At 44.6% G+C, this 24350-nt stretch overlaps 1 pseudogene across 1 annotated transcript; it reads right to left on the bottom strand.

Moving 5' to 3' along the window:
* Positions 1-8344: 8344 nt before the first annotated feature.
* LOC309554009 lies at positions 8345-8969 on the bottom strand (annotated as a pseudogene). The gene has a single exon. The product of its transcript is annotated as an uncharacterized misc_RNA (transcript).
* Between the last annotated feature and the right edge of the window lie 15381 nt (positions 8970-24350).

Genomic DNA, 24350 nt, shown 5'->3' with positions numbered 1-24350 from the left:
AAAAAGAAAAAAGAAAGAATATAAAAATAATGATAATAATGATGGAGGTGAAATTAAGAGAAACATGAGGCAGTGAACTAGGCCTCCGTTCAGCAGATTCTATGAACGATGACTTCTCAGTTGTGTACAAGCACACTGACATGCATGTGTGTGGAAAGGTGTGCATTCGTGTGTACGTCCATGTGTAAATGCACGCGCATATCTGTTACAGTGTGATATTAATTTCTAACCCATCGTTTAAGCCTCCTGGCGCTAAAGTGTCCAAGGTGTATATCCAGTAGTTTTCTCTAACGCATAATCTTTTGAAGCGTTTGGCGAGGGGAAAGTGTGCGGGGATAGATTCCAGCACCCACACCTTAAGTCCATCAGAGCACTTTGAATGATGTTCAGTGAAGTGTCGGGGGACGCCTGTCCAGTGTCCTTTCCGAAAGGACGTTCAGTGCAGCAGGGGGGGGATCGTGATAAAAAAGCGCACTGGCCTACCCCATGACAGTGTAGACTACCTCACATTTATAAAAATGAATGAGGCATGGATCTCTGAGGAATTCTACACATGTGACCAGTAGACCATGTTTCATTGAAATTCCTCATGACATGACACAAATATCCGCCAGACCGCCATCCACCCACAACAATTCCTGGTCCTTGTCTTCGCTAAATACAGCGGCATAAAAGGCATTTCATGTCCATTGAATGCCTAATTTTTGGGGCCTTTCATGGCCGACAATTATTTTTTCTGTCAATGCCTAATAAACCTTCAGCCACAGAATATTACGTTCTTAGCTTTCAGGTAAACCCATGTGGGCTAATTTTTGGGGCCTTTTATGGCCGACACTTACCTATTTATCCTGTGAATGCCTAATGTACCTTCAGCCACAGAATGCTAAGTTCTTTGCTGCCAGGTAAACCCATGTGGGCTAATTTTTGGGGCCTATACTGGCCGACACTTACTTCTGTATCCTGTGAATGCCTAATGTACCTCCAGCCACCAAATACTACGTTCTTAGCTGTCAGGTAAACCCATGTGGGCTAATTTTTGGGGCCTATACTGGCCGACACTTACTTCTTTATCCTGTGAATGCCTAATGTACCTCCAGCCACAGAATACAACGTTCTTTGCTGGCAGGTAAACCCATGTGGGCTAATTTTTGGGGCCTATACTGGCCAAAACTTACTCCTGTATCCTGTGAATGCCTAATGTACCTCCAGCCACCAAATCCTACGTTCTTAGCTGTCAGGTAAACCCATGTGGGCTAATTTTTGGGGCCTATACTGGCTGACACTTACTTCTTTATCCTGTGAATGCCTAATGTACCTCCAGCCACAGAATACAATGTTCTTTGCTGACAGGTAAACCCATGTTGGCTAATTTTTGGGGCCTATACTGGCCGACACTTACTTCTTTATCCGGTGAATGCCTAATGTACCTCCAGCCACCAAATACTACGTTCTTAGCTCTCAGGTAAACCCATGTGGGCTAATTTTTGGGGCCTATACTGGCCAACACTTACTTCTGTATCCTGTGAATGCCTAATGTACCTCCAGCCACAGAATACAACGTTCTTTGCTGACAGGTAAACCTATGTGGGCTAATTTTTGGGGCCTTTTATGGCCGACACTTACTTATTTATCCTGTGAATGCCTAATGTACCTTCAGCCACAGAATACTACGTTCTTAGCTGTTAGGTAAACCCATGTGGGCTAATTTTTGGGGCCTTTTATGGCCGACACTTACTTCTGTATGCTGTGAATGCCTAATGAACCTTCAGCCACAGAATACTACGTTCTTGGCTGTCAGGTAAACCCATGTGGGCTAATTTTTGGGGCCTTTTATGGCAGACACTTACTTATTTATCCTGTGAATTATTATTATTATTATTCAGGATTTCTATAGCACCAGCAGTTTACGCAGCGCTTTACAATGTTAGAGGGAGACAATACAGTTACAACACAATAAGATACAAGAGGATTAAGAGGGCCCTGCTCAGAAGAGCTTACAATCTAATGGGGTGGGGCAGGTGTTACAAGAGGTTGTAACAGTAGGGAATGAGCTCATGGAAGATTAGTTGGCGGTGTGATAGGCTTCCCTGAAGAGACGAGTTTTCGGGGATTGTCTGAAAGCAGCTAGAGTAGGAGATAGCTGTACAGGTTGAGATAGAGCATTCCAGAGGATGGAAGAGGCCCTGGAGAAATCCTGGAGACGAGCATTGGAGGAGGAGACAATGGAGCTTGAGAATAGGAGGTCTTGAGAGGAGCGGAGAGGACGTTTTGGGTGATATTTGGAGACAAGATTGGTGATGTAGCTCGGGGCAGAGTTGTGAATGGCTTTGTATGTTATGGTTAGTATTTTGAATTTAATTCGCTGGGCAATCAGGAGCCAGTGTAGGGATTGGCAGAGAGGGGAGGTAGACACTGAGCGGTTGGTAAGGTGGATAAGCCTGGCAGCAGCATTCATGATGGACTGAAGAGGGGATAGCCTATGAAGTGGTAGGCCTATGAGAAGGGAGTTGCAGTAGTCGAGGCGAGAAATAACAAGGGAGTAAATGAGTAGCTTGGTGGTTTCAGTTGTTGAAAAGGGGCGAATTTTAGAGATGTTGCGGAGGTGATGTCTACAAGTTTTTGACAATGATTGGATTTGGGGCTGAAAGGACAGGTCAGAGTCTAGGATTACACCTAGTACCCTGGCATGAGGGAAGGGATTGATGGTTGCATAACTAGTTTTGATGGAAAAGTCATGGAGGGGGGCACGGGTGGGGGGGAAAATTACCAGATCAGTTTTAGAGAGATTTAGTTTGAGAAAGTGGTGCGACATCCATGTTAATATGTCAGTAAGTAAGTTAGCAATGCGAGAGGAGACTGAAGGAGTGAGGTGAGGAGTAAACAGAGAGATTTGAGTGTCATCGGCGTAGAGATGGTATTGGAAACCGTGGGCGGTTATCAAGTGACCGAGGGAGGCGGTGTAGATAGAGAAGAGGAGGGGTCCAAGAACAGAGCCTTTGGGGAACCCCCCCAGAAAGGGGCAATGTGGAGGAGGAGATAGAGTTGTGGGTAACACTGAAGGAGCGCTGCGATAGGTAGGAGGAGAACCAAGATAGAGCAGAATCCTGGAGGCCAAGGGAACAGAGTTTATTAAGAAGGAGCGGGTGGTCAACAGTGTCAAAGGCCGCAGAGAGGTCAAGTAATAAGAGTATGGAGTAGTGGCCATTGGTTTTGGCAGTTAGTAGATCATTGGTGAGTTTTAGTAAGGCAGTTTCTGTGGAGTGCTGTGAGCAAAAGCCAGACTGTAAGGGATCAAGGAGGTTATTTTCTCTGAGGTAGGAGCTGAGACAGTTGTAGACTAAGCGTTCTAGAAGTTTAGAAGTGAATGGGAGCAGTGAGATGGGTCTTAAGTTGTTCAGGTTGGTGGGGTTCAGTGAGGGCTTTTTAAGTATGGTAGTGATCTGCGCATGTTTTAGAGGGGAGGGAAAGGTGCCACTAGAGAGGGAGAGATTAAAGATGTGAGTAAGGGAGCATAGGATAGAATAAGAGGGTGTCTGTAGTAGTTGTGAGGGAACAGGATCCAGGGAACAGGTGGTTAGGCGGGCATCTGAGAAAATGTTTTTAACCTCTTCAGTAGTAGCCAGTTCAAAGGAGGAGAGTGTTGACTGTACTGTTAGGCAAGGTATGTTGAGTGGGGAAGATTTCGCACAGTGGCGGTGTCCTCACGTATTGCTGCATCAACCTTGTCTTTGAAGAGATTGGCAATCTCTTGGGCAGTGATTGAGTTAGTGAGTAGAGGGGGTGGGGGACGAAGCAGAGAGTTAAAAGTTGAGAAGAGCCGACGGGGACTGGATGACAGGGTAGTAATAAGAGGGACAAAGTAGGCTTGTTTGGCAGCATGGAGGCATGAATTGTATGTTTGGATGGAAGATTTATATAGGGTGAAGTCCTGCAGGCATTTGGTTTTACGCCACCATCGTTCAAGAGCATGGCAGTGTCTCTTGAGATTTCTACTCTTGTCAGTTTGCCAGGGTTGCAATGGTCGAGGCTTGATTCTGCGTGTAGTTAGAGGAGCAAGTGCATCAAGTGATGATGAGAGTGAGCTGTTGTAAACAGAGGTGGCCAGGTCAGGACAGGACAGGGGAGAGATTATGTCATGTAGGTGGTCAGTAGCAGAATAGAGGAGAGAGAGGTTAAAGTGACGAAGGTTCCTACAAGTAATTGTTTGCTGCTTTGGGGGATGGGTGATTTGAGGCAAGGATACAATGAAACTGATGAGGTTGTGATCAGAGAGAGGAAAGGGAGTGTTGGTGAGGTTGTCGGCAGAGCAGAGATGGGAGAATATAAGGTCAAGGGTATTACCATTGGAGTGAGTGGAAGTGTGTGTCCATTGGGTTAGGTCAAAAGAGGAGGTTAAGTTGAGAAGACATTGACAGGGATGTTGAAGTCACAAAGAATGATAGTGGGTATTTCAGAGTAGAGAAAGTAGGGTAGCCAGGCAGCAAAGTCATCAAAAAAGCGTGATTCTGATCCAGGGGGCCGATAAATTGCTGCAATCCTTAGAGAAATGGGAGAAAACAGACAAATACAGTGCATCTCAAAAGAAGAGAGTAAAAGAGAGGGAGGGTTTGGAAGGACTTTGTAGGGGCTTTGCGGGGATAAAAGGAATCCAACTCCACCTCCTTTCTGTCCGTTGGGTCTGGGGGAGTGAGTCCAGTGGAGGCCACCATAGGAGAGGGCAGCAGGAGAAGCAGAGTCAAAATTTTGAAGCCGTGTTTCAGTTATGGTGAGGATGTTAAAGCTATGTGAGATAAAAAGGTCATGCACAGATGTGAGCTTGTTACAGATGGAGCGAGCATTCCAAAGGGCACATGAGATTGAGGGGCTGTTTTTAGGAAGCACGGGGACAGAAATTAGACTGAGTCGATTGCGGCTGTTGTCAGAGGAGGAGGGGTGTCGGATATGTGGTTTGCAGTAAGAAAATGGAGGGCCAGGATTTGGGGAAATGTCCCCTGAGGCTAGAAGAAGAAGGAGGGTGAGAAAGGCAAGATGGGAGTGGGATATGTATGAGCGCACATGTCTAATTGCCCTGGTGTTTAGGTTAGCATGTGGGCTCAGCAACTGAAGGAGGTGATGGGTACAGTGGTAGGGAGAGGGTAGGAGTGAGGTTGCTATGTGTATGCTGTTGGGTGGAGAAGAGGAGTAGTGTAAGGATATTTTGAAGATAGAAGACACCGATGTGAGAAAGAAGAGTAGAAGGAGCATGTTTATGGATAGAAAGTGGGAATCAAATAGATTCAATTAAATGTTGAGTGCTGGTTTGCTTGTTTTCCAAAGAGTTCTTGTTATATCTTCATGCAGCTTTAGTTACCCTGCTGTAGTTAAACTGCAGTGGTGAAACTGTGCAACACTCGTGACTGAGACACTCAAGAATGAGACATGGTATCTGCGCCTTGCCCCTGTCTGCGCCTCCCCTTAGAATGCTTTAAATTTATAGGGAGATTGTGTGGGCAAGCATTTGTCAATTGATCAATATAGGATCTGATTTGGAACACATGAATATGGGAGGAGAGATAGACAAAACCAGACCACAGACACAGGCAAGGGTCATAAAAGGTAATTAAGTCTCTTGATCACTCAAGCTAAATGGGGTTGAATCAGTCACCAGTTCTTGCTCATTTGTTAAAGAACTAGCATTAAATATAAAAGTTGAGAGACAGCGAAAGACATTTACCAACAAATAAAGAGAGCAGTGTCATAGGCAGAGCAGGGTGTACATATGGATAGCGAAAGACATTTACCAAAAAATAAAGAGAGCAGTGTCATAGGCAGAGCAGGGTGTACATATGGATAGCGAAAGACATTTACCAAAAAATAAAGAGAGCAGTGTCATAGGCAGAGCAGGGTGTACATATGGATAGCGAAAGACATTTACCTGTAATAAAGCAGAGAAGACATGATCAGAGTTCATAACTGTGATGGTGAAACTGTGCAACACTCGTGACTGAGGCACTCAAGAATGAGGCGGTAGTGTTAAATAATTTCTTCTCTTCAGTCTTCACAAAATAATTGGGGGGCTACACTAACCCAGCTTGTAGGGCTAAACTAAACAACACACCTCAGGAAGTACCGCCATGGCTAACAGAAGATAGACTTAGAACTAAACTAGAGAAACTTAACATATATAAATCACCGGGACCGGATGGCTTGCACCCGAGGGTTCTTAAAGAGCTCAGCCAGGTGATTGCCAGACCATTATTCATGATTTTTAAGGATAGTTTACAGACGGGTATGGTGCCAGCTGATTGGAAAAAAGCCAATGTGGTACCAATATTTAAAAAAGGGCCGAGATATATCCTGGGTAACTATAGGCCGGTCAGCCTAACATCAGTAGTCTGCTAGATTTTGGAGGGGATGTTAAGGGACCACATACAAGACTTTAGTAATGAAAATGGTATTATTAGTAGTAATCATCATGGATTCATGAAAAATCGTTCTTGCCAAACCAATCTATTAACCTTCTATGATGAAGTGAGCTGCCACCTAGGTAAAGATAAGCCTGTGGATGTGGTGTATGTGGACTTTGCAAAGGCCTTTGACACAGTTCCCCACAAACACTTACTGTTCAAACTAAGGAAGGTAGGTATGGACCATAAGGTGAGTACCTGGATAGAGAACTAGCTCCAGGGGAGAGTGCAAAGGGTGGTGATTAATGGGGAGTACTCGGATTGGGCGGTGTGGAAAGTGGGGTCCCCCAGGGTTCTGTCCTTGGACCAATCCTGTTTAATTTATTCATAAATGATCTAGAGGAGGGGATATCTAGTACAATCTCAGTATTTGCAGATGATATTAAACTAAGCATGCCAATATCTTCTATTCAGGATGTGGAAACCTTACAAGCGGACCTGAACAAAATAATGGGGTGGGCAACTACATGGCAGATGAGGTTTAATGTTGAAAAATGTAAAGTAATGCACTTGGGTGCCAGAAACCAAGCTACTCACTGGGGGGGGGGGGGAACCTCTGGGTGAATCTAAGATGGAAAAGGACCTGGGGGTACTGGTAGACAACAGGCTTGGCAGTGGATTGCAATGCAATCCACTGCCAAGCCGCTGCAAGCAAAGCCAGCAGAATACCGGGATGTATAAAAAAGGGGATTCACTCCAGAAATAAAGAGATTATTCTCCCTCTCTACAAGACTTTGGTCCGGCCAAATCTGGAGTATGCTGTCCAGTTCTGGGCACCGGTCCTCAGGAAGGATGTGCTGGAACTGGAAAGAGTCCAGAGAAGTGCAACAAAAATAATTAGGTGAATGGAGGACATCAGCTATGAGGAAAGACTACAAGCACTGAACTTATTCTCTCTGGAGAAGAGACGATTAAGGGGGGATATGATATCAATGTACAAATGTACAAATACTGTAATGGCGACCCTAGCATAAGGAACAAACTATTCAGAGAAAGGGAATACAATAAGACACGTGGCCACTCACTAAAACTAGAGGAAAGGCGGTTTAACCTTAAAGTACGTAGGGGGTTCTTTACTGTCAGAACAGTAAGGATGTGGAATTCTCTTCCGCAAACAGTCCTATCAGCAGGGAGCATCTATAGTTTCAAAAAACGATTAGATGTGCACCTTAAAGACCACAACATACAGGGGTATACAATGTACGGTTAACAGCAAACACACACACACACATCATAGGATGAACTGGATGGACTGATGTCTTTTTTCAACCTCACTAACTATGTAACTATGTAACATGGTGTCTGCGCCTTGCCCCTGTCTGTGCCTCCCCATAGAATGCTTTAAATTTAAAGGGAAATTGCCTAATGTACCTTCAGCCACAGAATACTACGTTCTTAGCTGTCAGGCAAAAACCCATGTGGGCAAATTTTTGGGGCCTGGAATGGCCGACACTTACTTCTGTATACTGTGAATGCCTAATGTACCTTCAGCCATAGAATACAACGTTCTTAGCTATCAGATTGTTAGATATAACCTTTTGGGGCTAAAACAATGCACAGAGCAGACAGTCTGTTGTTTCACTGAACACTGCTTCCTGTTCTGAGCAGGAACTCTTCTTTATTACTTTTTGTGCATAGACAAAACATGAACTCACAAATGTAACACTGCCATCCAGTGGACATACAATGTAATAGGCACACAACAATGACATATAGTATTTGTTGCTGATATAATACAAACCTTGTATGCTAACACCCCCACTCAACAACTACTATCTATGTCAATCCCATTTCTGATCTAAGATCCACAAATCTGGTTCTAGCTAGTGGCTTTGTCAAAGCATCAGCAATCATTTTTTCCGACTCACAATACACAAGTACAATCACTTTCTGATCAACTAAGTCATGAATGTAATGATGTCTGACATCGATGTGCTTGGTTCTTCCATTAATTTTCTCACTTGTTGCAAGCTTAATGCAAGCCTGATTGTCCTCAAATAAGACGGTAGGTTCTGATGTTGCTTCTCCAAGATCCTTGAGTAATTGCTGTAACCACACAACTTCTTGACTGGCATAAGCTGCAGATATGTATTCAGCTTCTGTAGAGGACAATGCCACTGACATCTGTTTCTTGCTGGACCATGATATAGGACTGTCTCCTAATTTTAATAAGTAACCACTTGTGGATTTGCGTGTGCTGTGATCACCTGCCCAATCGGAGTCCACATATCCCACGAGGTTTAAACCACCACTTGCTGATAGTTTCAAATTTAAGTCTTTTGTCTGTTTCAGATATCTCATAACTCTTTTGATCGCATTCCAGTCTCTTTGACGTGGTTTATCAACTCGCCTGCAAAGAAGAGACATGCTGGCTGCAATGTCTGGACGTGTAGTGGTTGCAATATAGAGAAGTGCCCCCACTGCTTGTCTGTATTGTTCATTGGATGCGAGAAGATCATCTTCTCCTTCTAACTTTGGATAGACTGTATCCATAGGTGTGCTTGCTCCTTTCGCCTCTGTCATGTTGAATTGCTAAAGAATAGATTCAATTTTTGCACTCTGGTTCAACAGGAAACTTCCATCTTTCTCACGCTGGATGTCAATTCCAAGATAATATGTCACTTCACCTAGGTCTTTAGTTTCAAAGTGCTTGTTGAGTACTCCTGTTAACTTTGCAATTTCATTGTCGTTTTTGTGAGCAATGATCAGGTCATCTACATAAATTAGCAGATACATCCACTCAGTGTCTACTTGTTTAGCATATAGGCACAGATCAGCTTTGCTTCTTGTAAATCCTTCATTTAGTAGAACTTGATTAATCTTCAGGTTCCATGCTCGAGCTGATTGTTTAAGGCCATAAAGAGATTTATTCAACTTGCAGACAAGATGCTCTTGTCCCTTTTTTAAATATCCTTCTGGCTGTGACATGTAAATTTCTTCTTCAATATCACCATTAAGAAAAGCTGTCTTAATATCGTGATGTTTCACAATCATTGTACGCATGGCAGCCACTGTCATTAGTGTTCTGAAAGTACTTTGTTTAGCAACTGGAGCAAAAGTAGCATCATAGTCCTCACCGAACTTCTGTGAGTAACCTTTAGCAACCAGCCTTGCCTTGTACCGACAGACTTTCCCTTCAGAGTTACATTTGGTTTTAAAAACCCATTTACATCCTATGGCATGTTTACCTTGAGGTAGCTCTGAAAGTGTCCGTGTCTGGAGATCTTTGAGTGATGTCATTTCTTCATCAGCGGCTTTATACCATACTTGTTTCTCATGCATTGGCAGTTTCTGCATCTCTTTCCATGAACCTGGTTCAGTTTGAACAGCTCTGCGAGCTATGTAAGATAAACGTTCAGCTGGAACACCTTTATTGATTCTGGTTGATTTTCTGACTGAAGGTATTTCTGGTTCAGTTTCAGGTTTTGATTCTTCTGCAGTTATTTCTATTTCTGTATCACTTTCCTTATTTTCTTGAGTGACTGATGTTGATTTTTTCTCAGTTTGAAAAGTTTGATTCTGTTGTTCAAACGTTGAGCACACAGAACTTTCATCAATAATCACACTTCTGCTGACTGTTACTTTGTTCGTGTCTTGATGTAAAATCCTGTATCCTTTTTGAGATTCACTGTACCCCACAAGTACACCTTCTTTTGCACATGCATCCCATTTTGTACGTTTTTCTTTTGGAATGTGTACATAGGCTTTACTTCCAAAAATTCTGATGTGTCTTAAATCTGGTTTCCTTTTGTTCCACAGTTCATATGGAGTTTTTGTTGTTGCTTTTCCCGGCAAACTATTTTGAAGATAACATGCAGTTGTGATAGCTTCTCCCCAGTATGTAGTTGGCATATCAGCATCAAATAGCATGCTCCTCCCACTTTCACATAGTGTGCGGTTCATTCTCTCTGCAACTCCATTTTGCTCTGGGTTATATGGAACTGTTGTCTGGAACATAATTCCATGCTTCCTGAGAATGGCTTGTGTTTTACCACTTGTATATTCTGAGCCATTATCTGTTCGTAGTACTCTGGGCATTCCGCCAAAAATATTATTTACTTGAGCTAGATACTCTTCTAATTTCTCTGGCACTTCATCTTTATTGTGAAGTAGAAATACTGTGGTATACCTGGAGTAATCATCAATGAAGGTCAGGAAGTACTTTTTCTTTCCTGGAGTCATAGTTTTCATTGGACCACAAAGATCTGAATGTATTAAGTCCAGAGGTTTTTGGGATTTGCTGTTGGTCTGCTTGGGAAAAGGTGTCCTTGTCATTTGTCCTTTAATACAGCTGGTACAAATCATTACGTGATCACATGGATTAATCTTAATACCACTTGCATAGTTATTCTCAACTATTTTCTTTATTGTATCAGAATTTCTGTGCCCCAATCGTCTGTGCCAAGTGTGGATGCAGTTTGAATGTTTATCCTCTTTGGCTATTTTAACCATTTCACTGCAGTTTAGCTGATAGAGTTCATCTATGATGTCAGCCTTTGCAAGCAAGCAATCCCCTTTTGTTATGATACAACTGTCACCCTGAAATGTGACTACATTGCCTTGGTTAGTGAGTTTCTTTACTGACAAAAGGTTGCTTTCAAGATCTGGCACATACAGAACATTCCTCATATGGATCTTTTTAGTGATATCTGGAGAGATAGGACAGTATAGAAAGCCATCTCCTATTCCCACTGATTTCATAAATTGTCCATTAGCTGTAGTTATACCTTCTGTTTTGCTTTCATCAAGCTGAGTGAAGAAACTTCGGTCATTTGTCATGTGACTTGTAGCACCTGAGTCCACACACCATGCTTGCACAGAGGTGACACCATTTTTGTATCCGAATGCATACTCCTTTGTTTCTATGACATTCTTAGCTTGTTGCAATGCACTTTGTTTTTGCATTCTAGCTTTCCAGATTCTACAATCTGCTTTTAGGTGTCCTGGTCTCTTGCACACAAAGCATTACCGCTTTTCTAGCTGCACGTTACTGTGTTTATTTTTAAATTTTGTCTTTAAAGCTGTCTCTGAACACACACTCACATTACTCATGCTTTCAGTTTTGCGCTTGTATTCATCCACAAGCTTGCCTTTAACATATTCCAGTGTCAGATCATCATCTGGACGTGCATCTAGTGCTGTGACAAGTGTCTCATAACTTTCAGGAAGTCCACTTAATAACAGTGCTGCAACATGGAAATCTTTTATTTCTTCTCCAATCCCTCTCAGTCTCTCCACCATCTCTAAGGTCTGTCTTATATAGTCCTGCATGTCCTGGTCTTTCTGTAGCTTAGTCTGATAGAGCTTTCTGATTAAATACAGTTTATTGCTGAGATTAACTCTTTCATGTGCTTTCTGTAACTCTTCCCACATGTCTTTAGCAGTCTGACAGTTACATATATGTATCATTTGATCATCATCTATGCACAGGGAGATTGTGCTCTGTGCTTTCTGATCTCTGTCTAACCACTCCTCTGTGGGCTGTGCAGGTCTTGATTAATTTATACATTTCCACGTACCTTCTCTTATAAGCAGCATTTTCATCTTGAATTTCCAAGATTGGTAGTTCTGATTTGTCAGATTTGCAATGGAGAACTTTGCTGAGGGGATGGCAGCAGCCATTTCTGCTGTTTGTCTTTCTGTTGCTGTCTCCTGTACTCACTTGCTTTAGCTCACTGTATCTGGCTATATCCAGGGGTAATCTGTATTATATCCTGGGCTTCTGTAACATGTCCTGGGCCCATAACCTGTTAGATATAACCTTTTGGGGCTAAAACAATGCACAGAGCAGACAGTCTGTTGTTTCACTGAACACTGCTTCCTGTTCTGAGCAGGAACTCTTCTTTATTACTTTTTGTGCATAGACAAAACATGAACTCACAAATGTAACACTGCCATCCAGTGGTCATACAATGTAATAGGCACACAACAATGACATATAGTATTTGTTGCTGATATAATACAAACCTTGTATGCTAACACAGATAAACGCATGTGGGCTAATTTTTGGAGCCTGTACTGGCCAACCCTTACTTCTTTATCCTGTGAATGCCTAATTTTTCAGACTGGAATTGGAAATCAATGGGTCTGTAAAGGTTCCACCAAATTGTGGAATGGATGTGGACCCATTTTACAGATGTGTGAATGGACCCTATATGTATTTGACATGTATTTACATTAACATTTTTTTGCTGTAAAAAAAAAAAAACCTTTCCAATTGCAATACTTCAGTTATGACATTGTCCATGTGTTGGGACTTTTTGTGCACAGCTAGTAAGTATTTTGTGGCTGAAAATATGACCTAAATGTTTTTAAAGTTTGCCTACCATTAAAGTCAATGGGGCCAGCCACGAACTTGCGGTTCGCGGACATTTGAGAAAATTTGTGGCTGACGTTCGCAAACCACCCCGGCCGATGTTCGTCCATCACTAATCATTACCCACTATTGTGTCAAATACCCATAGGGATACGTGACAACAATATATTATTTTTGAGCTCAATAAGGGTATTACATTAAAATACTGTATATCAACTATTCAGACCATTGATGGCTACAATAACCAAAAACCTTTAAAATAAATTTGAATAAAAATAAATACACTTATATTTTTTTTCAAAAACATAAAAAATCTAAAAAAGCGTGATATGAACATACTCCTAATCAGACGCTCCTATTCATAATACAACAATACTAGTGTACTCATCTCAGAAAAATGGAGATAATACACAAGTAACCCCACCAATATGGAGTTACATACTATCAATATATGATCAAATCATAAATAAACTAATATTGAACAAAAGTATCTCTAATAGCTGCTGATAAAGCAATTTAAATCTAATTCAATAATTTTTGGGGCCTATAATGGCCGACACTTACTTCTGTATCCTGTGAATGCCTAATGTACCTCCAGCCACCAAATACTACGTTCTTAGCTGTCAGGTAAACCCATGTGGGCTAATTTTTGGGGCCTATACTGGCCGACACTTACTTCTTTATCCTGTGAATGCAGGTTTTAGTAGAATGATATACAAAGGATCCAGTTCCCAAGTGTGACGCGAGTCACTTTGGCTGGGGGGGCTTGTGCAACGTAGATTGCTTTAGGGAGCTTGGGAGACTCTTTATCCAGCTTCCCCAGCCCCTCTTATGTGTAAGTCACCCTGTGTCTATTAGGGGCACAGGGTGACCAAGAAACCCAGTTGGGTCTGCACAAATCATACTCGCTGTACAACCACACCGGACTCAGCATTTGGTGTTGCCCCAGTTATCCAGGGTTCTATATGTGTGGTTTGTATTGAAAGAGTGAAGGGCTCTTTCAATTGGGACAATTATATTTCTGGACAATATCCCTCAGGAAATATATAAAGATATATTGCACAAGGGTCTCATAGACCCTTGCTAGTGGGGTGGGGTTTGTTGTTGTTGAATACCTGCATTCCATTGTTCTATTGTTCCTGTCTGCCTTGAGTAAGCTTATTATGGGATGTGTATGTTTGTGTGGATTGGCTAAGGGGGAGGGGTTGTCAGATTGTACATCTCTGTGTGCATGTGTTTTGAACAGTTGATTCTGGTTTCACTCCAAAACTTGTACTGTCGAGTTCTTGGGGTAACTATAGCCAGATTTACGGATCTCGGGTTCCAGAGCTTAGGAAGCAGCTTCTTGGCGGAGATACCCATTCGCGGTGTCCGGATTCCGTCATTCCGTCACACCAATGTACTTTCAATCCCTAAAGGTGGGTCAGGCTCCACTGGTATAGCAGAAATACCATTATTGGGTGTTATAGGAAGTATTATAACATCCTGCCATTTAAAGACTTTACTATCATTATAATCTTGATAATCCCTTAGGAATTTCTTCCTTTTTTATGATACTGTTCAGTCTCGGTATAATCAATGATCTTTTTTAATTTATCCGATTCTTTATTATACTCAGATTTATCCTTATGGGGAATGTATTACTCTTTAACCTCATTGATCGCATTGTCATGACGCACTAATTTAGTACATTTTCTGGTCACCATGAAGCCAAGGAGATCCAGACCTGCTTTATTAAAATATTTAAACCAATCCAGATATCCAGTGCTGTCTTCCCTATCTGGCGGGACATCCCATCGGAGGGAGCGAGAAAACATTTGTTCTTTGATATACTTCTCAAGAAATCAAATGGCCCACCATGTTCTAATTGCAGCAGTCATCAAATTTTTTAGTCTGACAAACAAACCGTGAATGCTTTCATTATGATAATTGATGAGAAACACATCCTACAGAGTAAAGCCCCGTACACACGTACCGATGGTCGGCTTACAAATGTTCCTCTTTTCTCCCCGGGATGTCGGTGTCTGCTGAAAAGTGCAAAGACAGCACAAGGACAGCACAAGAATTTTGTCCGCCGACTGCAGAAGTGATGTCATGTAATGGTTAACTTTCCCTGTGTTTTCTATTTTCTGAGCATGCCCAGTCTTGCAAATCTGCGGTCTGTCGGCCGAATTGTGTACTGACAGGCGAACAATCGTCCGTTCTGGTGTCGGCATACAAATATTTTCATGTTTGCACGAAAGACTTTTGTCCGCGGATTGTGCGCAGACATCTGTCGGAGGCACCATACTAACACGCGTACAATCGGCAGATCCTTCGTCCACCGACGTTTGTATGCCGACGATCGGTACGTGTGTACGGGCCTTAACAGCCCTTGCTGCTCTAGCATCAAAAATAACCATATTAAAACACACTACCGCAGAAAAACAGGGTATACCAGCACAGTGTAGACAATAATAAAAAATTCTGCGCTCTGTGTTCAAAAAAAGCAGCTAAACACACATGTGGTATACCTAACCAGCATAACTATATATAAGAAACAAAAGTTTAGCGCATTAAAAGCAATGAAAGTCTGTAAACAAGCCACCTAAATATGACAGTTCAAAAAGTTGTTCATAGGCGTAGAATCCGTGAATGAAGGTGCAACATCAGATCACTCGTGAAACACCACCAGAGAGATTGGACACTCACCAGATGATGTTGCTACCATAACAGTAGCACAAGAGCCTTAACCGTAATCAGCCTGGATTAACTCTGGATGCCAGCAAAAGGAATGAACCTCAGACGGACCACCACGCCAGTATCCAACTAGGAGTAAATAGCTCAGAAAGAGCCTAGAAGTGGAATAATCGTGTATTTTTATTAAGGCATAGCATAAACAAAGAGTTAAAACAGCAAACTTTTCATAAGCCTCACATAGTACGTTGCTGGCGACCCGGAATCGCACAGCAGCAAAGATGTTGGATGCCAAAAGAGAGCCCCAATGCGTTTCGTCCTAATGGACGTGGTCACAGGGTCAATTGGCATCAACATCTGACCTAAATGTATGTACATTGGTGTCCCCAACTGCAGGTGTTCAGAATTCATCCAAATCGCCGCAACCAGAAGTGACCGGGCGGCCATCTTGCCAAAGAACCAGAAGTGGTTAGATGGCCATATTTGCTTGGTCACAGGAAGTGGTTGATCTACCACATTAGATCCAAGCAGGAAGCATAAAATCCACCATATTTGAGTAGGGAAAAATAATAATTTTTACAGTTCTCTCGGATTCAGCTATGTTGGACTTTTCTTTTCACCCTACACCCTACAATCTAAATTACGTTATGGTCCTATAGTCCTATACTAAATTAATAATACATGATTATTTATAACTTAATCCTCATACTACGTGATAATGGTAATTGTTCCCTTTATACAGTATCTATTTTTTCTAGTTAATCGTTACTATAATTTCTGTTTTTTTGATTTTTGGCTTTTCTTAGTGATTTTAAGTTTATAGGCTACTCTATGTGTCACTTTCTTTGTATTGTTGATGCATGCTCCCTTGGTCCTCCTGTAGATGGGTCTACTCAGGACCTCTCTGTTGGTTTCCATGCACTGTTACTGTATAAATGACACTGGCAGGGAAGGGGTTAACACTGGGGGTGATCAAAGGGGTTCATGTGTACCTAAATGTGCTTACTAACTATGTCTGGGAATGGTTCTGTGACATGCACAGAGAGATCAAAGTTTCAGCTTAGCTGAAACTCCTGATCTCTCCCTGCCTGTCTCACAGAAGACTCGCCTGCTTAGTTTACATAAGCAGGTGGGACTTCTGTCAGTTTATCTTACGATTGTGGAAAGAAGGCGGTGATTGCTGCTGCTCCTCCCGCAGCCCGCCTCCCGCTGTGTCTAAACACGCGCGCCGCCGAAACCTCGTGCACAAAATCAGGTAGTACTATGTGATTTTGCGCAGCCGAGCCGCCCTGCCGCAGTAATACTACAGTAGGCGGTCGGCAAGAGGTTAAATTATGACTATGTCCATGCCCTAAATCTTATCAGAGGGTTCTTTGTCCATGCTATTTAGCTACTAGGGATGCGGGCATTACCCTACATTCCCATGTAACGGCAAAACCAGTTTATTAATGCACAGAAATATGCTGCGTTAAACAGGCACTAATGCACAGAAATATACTGCATTAAATGTGCACGAACGTACAGAAATATGCTGCGTTAAACGTGCAGTAATGCACTGAAATGTACTGCGTTAAACATGCACTAACGCACTGAAATATACTTAGTTAAACGTGCACTAACGCTCTGAACTATATGTAGCAGTTTTTCCAGGCATTGGGCCTGATGTGGGTCTGCCATTGTTACCGGTTACCTCTCCAGCCCATGTGAGCTGCGACCCTGGGTGTGAGAACTGAGACATGAACAACTCCGGCATCTTTGTTTTGTTGTTTTATTGTAATTAAGGGGATGGGAGAAGGGAATAAGTGGGATACTCCTTTAGGCTCAACCAAGTACAACTTGGGACTTTCTCAGGAAAATGTCTGTTAACGCTGTCTTGACGCCAGCCGATGCCAGCCAACGCTCAATGATGCTCAGAACACACTGTAACTTGAAAGAAGTGCTAGATCCTCGACCTTTAGTCCAGAAGATCCAGGGCTGTAGAACAATGAGCTACGAACACAGCTGTACTGCAAAGTCACTAACTTCTTCCTCCAGCCTTGCACTGGCTTGAGGTAGACTGTTGTGAAATCCTGTATGGCTGCAACTCTCAACTAAGACACTGCACACTGTCTCTTCAGGGTCCCCTGACTAGGAACCCCCTTTACAGCTAGCTGATATCTGGATCCTAGAACCTTCTCCGGAGTGGTCCCCTCTAACACTTCAGGCAGACCCCCAGGGGCAATCCTCAGTACTCACGACCTGTGTAGACTTTCCTGGGACTGGACCCCTCTCGCTCTCCATTGGTTCTCGGCACACCAGATCCCCCTCAGTTCAACTCAGCACTCTCTGGATTCTCAGGCAGCACCCGAGACATCCTCTTCCTCAAACAGGAGGAGAGACAGCCATTCTCTCCCTCCTGGGACTCTGCTCCCACCAAAGGCACCCAGTCACGCACTTCCCACAAACTTATACCCACTCCCAGAATCCCTTGCAGCATTATCTGCCTTCTGGGGTAGTTACAAGCCTGAATGTGTCCTCTGATTTGGTTTCCTCCTCCACCCTATGAGAAGCCTCTCACAGGGACCAGTGGGGAAACTTCCCTCTCAGCAGGCACACCTGGAAGCCATGACACCCTGGCAAAAATAAATCATGGTCTGAAACTGCAACACTTGACTTTCAAAAGACACTGGCATGATGGCCCAAGGGGTCTATTTCAACTTCAAACACTGGCAAACTTGGATTCAGCATTAGATCACTTTAAAGTTTCCTTGGTCAGTTGTGGTAGCCAACCGGCCATACAGTTTTTTTTTTTTCTGTTCCTGAAGATCCTCCTCTGGATGAGATACTAACAATCTCACATGTAATACTCCGGGTGGGGTACTTGGACATACTCCCGTTGCTCATTCTTGACCCGGATGGACCAAGCGTGTCTTGACCCATCTGGGCGACGGACTTCTACTCTGTCTATATAAATATAGCGCCCATAGTACCAGTCTTTACTTTTCTTTTCTTTAAGCCCCTCTTCCGGGGAATCCCTGTAAGGTTTAGGAACCAATAGGAAGTCCCAAATTAGTTAATCGCACCAAAAATCCCGGAATTTTTCTACCAGAAGCATTACCTCCCTGGGGGCATAGGGGTAATCATAGCCGTACTCCAGTGCAACTTTCTTCTGCATCCACCGTTGCATCCACGATAACCCAGGGAGGGTTCTCCTGTTTCCTCTCCCTGGTGGAGAAAATGGGTTACATACCCTCTGTATCATTTCTTCGTACGCTGTGTTCTGGTCCCTGGCCCTGGCAATGTTCCCTGGTGGGATGAGGTCTGGGACCATTGCAACATAGGCATCACAGAACCCCAATTTCTGGGCCAGTTCCCCCCTCTCAATAGCCTCCTTGGCTTCCTGGTCCAATGGTGCATTCACTTTGGGACCTGGGGAGCTGCTCCCAGCTACTGACCCCCATTCCCACTCAGTCTCATCGATTGATCCCCAATCATCTATATCTTCCGCAAGTGATCCATACTTCATATAAAGGGATGGGAAATTAATTCTGACAGGGCATCTCTCACCCTCACTGCTGGTGCTGGAAGACGACACCTGGTACTGTTTCTGTCTTAACAGGCTGTGGAATATTGATAGGGGCAGATCCCATTATGGCCCTTGCGGTACATATCTCTGGCCATTCTCCAACGGTCTGGGTGGACATGGATCCCCTCCCTATGGAGCTCTGTGACTGAACTGCCTTCCCGCAGACTGCAGGCCCACCGACTGCTGGCAGGGCCTCCAGCTGCATCATCAACCTGAACATGCCCCTCCCGGTTCCGCGGAGGAACTTTGACTCGTTCCCAGTCACCTCCTGAGTGAGGCCTGTCTCCCACATAACTGTGAGCTTTTTGGGACGGCCCGCACTCTTCTCTGCCCTGAGCAGCAGATTGCCACATTGCCCACATTGAACCCACGCCTGCACTTTCAGAGTAATAATGGCACACTGGGGACATACCACTCCTTAGAACTCCCGACCTCCTCCGGTGCACAACGTGAGTCCACCGTCCGGCACCATCCAGATACCGGTATCCCAAACTAGGGGGGGGATTGGGCTGGTGGATCTGCTCTTGGCTCTGCTCCGCAGGGTTTTCGCCCATGGTGGCAGCAATAGGAACACTCTTCGCTCCTCTCATGAAAGACAACCCTCTCTCTCCTGCAAGTGTCTCCTGCATGGCCGCACCCATAGAAGGGGGTTTTAATAGGGCCCCCTGGATCACTTCTGATTGGCCGGATGTTCCCGCTGTCTCCACCCTTTCGCCATATTGGGTGGTTACTCCTCCCACTGGGTAGACCTGCACGTGGAAAAAAATTGATTTGACCAGCGCTATGGAGTGTGCAAAAAAACTATTATATACAGGTATGAAGCTGCCACCAACCAACCCCTAAAAATAGGGGTCAAGTATGTGAAGGGTATGAAAGGATTGGTAACTGTGCTAACCTGTTTAAAAGGTGTATTGCACTAGATCCTATGTGTGTATATTGGTGATAAAAACAATTATAAACCAAGTGAGAATAAGTCACAGGTGATAATAAAGTGCAAGTGCCAAATAACAGGATCTATATTTGGGCTGAGAGTATATGTGCCCAGAAAGTGCTTGGTGCTATAAATAAATGTGAAACATCAAGTATAAAGTGCTGATTTATTTATTCAAAAAGGTGCAATAATAGTGCGGGTATTATGTAAAAATAAAGTGTTGTCCATAAACCTATAAAAGTAGGACTTTTGTCACTACTGTGCAAAGAGCAGTGCTAGTGCAGAAGAAAAAAAGTATGGTGGAAACACTAGGGCTATTGCCGAAGAGTGCTGTACCTATAAAATGCACTAGGTGTCGCACTCACCCTTTTTCACCCCTGAGCACAAGGTGTTGAATGCAGGCTGGAGTAAACTCCCCAAACACAGTAGGTAAAACAACTCAGGGTGCAATCTTTTTTCATGGGCAAACCTCAGGGGGATCCTCCGGATGTGGGCCCAATCTGGGTGCTCAAAACAAAGAAGGCCTCATGGTGTAGTATATACAGTTGAATAACATACAAGTGTAGCAAACTCACAGTTCAGGCTGATCAGTTCAGTGAGCAATGCAGACGCTGGACGCTGAGATGCTTCCGCGTTCCACGGCTACCAACTGCAAAAACCGGAAGTGACGTTGACGTACAAACTCCGCCCTACGCATTTCATCATTGGACGTCTACTGGAGCGGCCAATGACGAGAGTAGTAGGTACAGCACTCTTCGGCAATAGCCCTAGTGTTTCCACCACACTTTTTTTCTTCTGCACTAGCACTGCTCTTTGCACAAATTGGATCGAGTCATTATTACTTTCTCCAATCATGACTCTAAAAGTGCTCTGTGCCCTGATTGGGCAAAGCTTTCATTGCTTGAGCCAATCAGAGCTTCCAATGCACTGTGCAGCAGCGCAGTGCATTGTGGTCATTCAGCGGGCCGAACAAATGATCAAACGCCCCAAAAATGAGGATGTCTGTTGAACGGGCCAATGTTCGGCCCAAACTCATGCTTGGGCCAAACTGTTGGCCCATCCCTAGTGGTCAGTATAAATGCCGCCCTTACATTGGTTGTCAGTGGTAAAGTGCCCCGTTAAGTTAGTGGCCAATGCTAGAAACAATGCCTTCATACATTGTCAGACATGTCAACCTGTGAAAACAGTTTATAATGTGATATAATGTGACACTTCACAGCAAAAATTGTGTGTGAATAAATTGGTTAAGGTACATTTCTTAACAGAAAAACAGGAAAATTCCACTTAGTGAATAACCATAGATGCCATAAAAGAACTTCATTAAATAGTTGGAAACTAATAGTATGAAAAATTGTACACACACTGTGCTGTTTAGCTGCAAGCATGAACGTAAAAACTCTAATGCCAGAACTCACACCTAAATTTGTAACAGAAAAATGCTGTGCTACAATTAATGATATACATAATACAAACAGTGTCAAAAATTGTTAATCATAAGGAACATTTATCAAATTGTATAAAAATGAATACTAACCACCTATGTGTACAAATAATATCAAGTGTTAAAATATTTCTCATATGTTTGAATACATGATATAATTTGTACACACAGGTGTATGATTAACAATTTTGACACTATGGTTGTATTATTTATATAATTAATTGCCGTGCAGTATTTTTCCGTTAAAAATAGTTTGAAACTGCTTAGCAACTGAAAACTGTTGAGACAATGGGGTGTGTAATGTACAGCACAGTGGTTAGAATTATTTAATGAACAACATAGTGAATTCAGTACAGTGGTCAGTAAAAAGGTGATTTAACTGAGTTATTCTTGGTGGTGTTCTGCCTTATTTGGCCATGTGAATGAGGCCTTAGACTTGGTAGGGCAGCCTATTCATTGTAACGGACTGCAGGACAAGATTTTCCGCCAGCCATTTGATCAATGACAGCACGTGCCTCTGTGTGTCAGGAAATTTTGCAATTTTGCGGGCATTTCCAGCAAGCATAAATGTGAGCCTAGCCTTAGAGAGCTTTCCTCTCACATTCACCTTCATTGATTGAGGGGGGGGAGTGGCAGGAAGTTGGAGAAATCTGGACTATGACTATAGTAGATTTAACAAACTGAGAAAAAATTATATAACATGATATGCATCATTTTAAAATGTTTGGCCACCAGACAGGAAGTGAGGTAAAATTTGCAATAGAGACACAGACAAAAAAAAAACAAACAAAAAAAAAATGTCAGATATTCTAGCCTTACCCTGCTCTACTAAAGTAATGAAGGCCTCTTGATCCCTTTAGGGAAAGAGAGCCTTGACTGATTGGGGCATGGCCAGGGGTCTTTGTTATAGCAGGAAGCTATGTGGGAGAAAGGATTGGATGGATTTTTTGGGCACAGGATTGGGCCTGAGCTCAGTTAAATATACCTTACCCAGGGAATTCTGGGTCTTTGAAGAAGAAACGTGGTTGAAGAGCTGAAAATCTGCAGGTTGTAGAGCTGGACTTTTGGGTTTTTTTCAGGCCTTTTCATCATGGACCCCGAATTTTTACTTACCAGGGTCTGGGAGCTCATGGACCAGGGTCAAGCTGATTGGCTTGTTTCCCTCCTTTCCCCTGCTCTATCAACCCCCCCTCACTGCCCCTCCACCTGCTGCCCCTGAGGAGTTAATTGCGGCCTCCGGAGCCCGGAGGCGCTCCAGTCCCCCAACCCATTTGAGCCCCAGTCCTCCTCGGGGGCCCCTGCCTGAATAATAGCCCCACTGGCCCTGCTGGGGTGGCGTTGCTCGGCCACCTGCCCCCCGTTCATCTACCCGCCATCAGCGGGGCTCCTCCCAGCGTGTTCCCCATCAGCCTGGCCTACCCCGCACTCGATCCGCCCGCTCACGGAGGCCCAGGTCCCCCCCCTGCTAGCCTGGGTACCTGCGGATGTCGGGTCTGTGTCTCCTCCTTCCCCGCAGCTTCCAGCTCCCTCTGCTGCGGGCATAGTGTCCCTGGAGTTCCTGATGGCTGCTGGTCTGTCCCCCTGCCAGGTGCATAGCTGGGGAGCGGGGATCCATGCGCGGCCTCCAGCTGGTCCTGCCGGCGCTGTGGCTTTCTGTGCGGCGGAGCTTTCAGCTGACCGGGCAGCGCCACCTGCTGGCTGGTATGGGAATCACGTCTCGTCTCCCTGTGCCCTGCAGGGCGGGAGATTCAAATTCTAATTATTCTCCTATGAGACTCTGCCAGCCTCCTACACCTATGGATCTTCCTGTGCCCTGCAAGGCGGGAGATAATTTTTCCATGTCACCTCCTGCGAGGGTATGCCACTCGTCCAGCCTTCATGGTCTCCCTGCGCCCCTCAGGGCGGGAGATTCGGGTTCCCTGTCAGCTCCTGGTGAGGATTGCCATTCTTTAACCCCCTCTGCTCTCCCTGCACCCCCCCCCCCCAGGGCGGGAGATGCGCAAGTCGGGCATTCATCCGGCTTTTCCAGCATGACCGGTGTCCCACGAAGTCTCCCTGCGCCCGCCAGGCACGGGAGATGCTTCAGAGTCCCATGCCCCTTATCAGTCGCTCCGTGGCAGCAGCCCCTCCCTGCCTCCCTGCGCCCAGCCGGGTGGGAGAGTCACACGCCACTATTTTTCCTGCCGGGCTGGCACTGCCAGCCTACCCTCCTCCTCCCCCTGCGCCCGGCTGGGCGGGGGACGGACGCTTGCCTCTGCCATTCCAGCGCAGTGGTTCTCCTCCTGTTCCGGACTCTGCATGCTCCTGCTCTTCTGCTCATAGCCACCTGGGCTTACCTGGGCCGCTGACTGTACATCCGCCTTTGGATCTCTCGGTGCAACGACTTTCATCACAGCTCTCTGAGGCTCCTGTGGACGCTGGAAATCGCGGGCGGCTGCCGGGACAACGAAGAAGGGCAGCCCGCGCTGGCTCCCCCTCCACATCTCAGTGAATATGATTGTGGTTTGGTTTGGGGTAGGTCCGATGGTGCTGCTGTATCAGGCCCGCCAGATGAGCGCATTTTCTCCGTGGTAAAATCGGTCCTGTCTCATTTGGGCGTATCCGCCCCTTCGAGTAATCCAGGCGTTTTTTCGGGCGCCCCATTGTGGGCAGTTTCCTCGACCGGTGTGCACCTTGCGGCCGAGGTACGCGATAAGATTTGGCTTTGCGTATTTGTTGATTTCCTGACTTTGGTTCCCCCTGATCGGGAGATGGTGGACAAATCTCGGCGGGTCGACGTTACTGTACAGGGCGACAAACCTAAACAGCTTCCCCGCACTTTTGGGAACTGGCTGCAGGGTTTCTGTGCTTACGCCGGGGTGCTTTGCAAGCTTTTTGCATAGTTAGAACCTTCCATGGCAGCGAACTTAAAATCGGCGTTGCAGTTCTAGCCTGTCCTGGCCGGGAAGCTTCGGAAGGAACTGGAATTGGGACGT

This window comes from Pelophylax lessonae (genome assembly GCF_965119305.1).
Source record: "Pelophylax lessonae genome assembly, chromosome: 4".
NCBI classification, from domain to species: Eukaryota; Metazoa; Chordata; class Amphibia; order Anura; family Ranidae; genus Pelophylax; species Pelophylax lessonae.
This window is presented reverse-complemented; position numbering and strand designations above follow the sequence as displayed.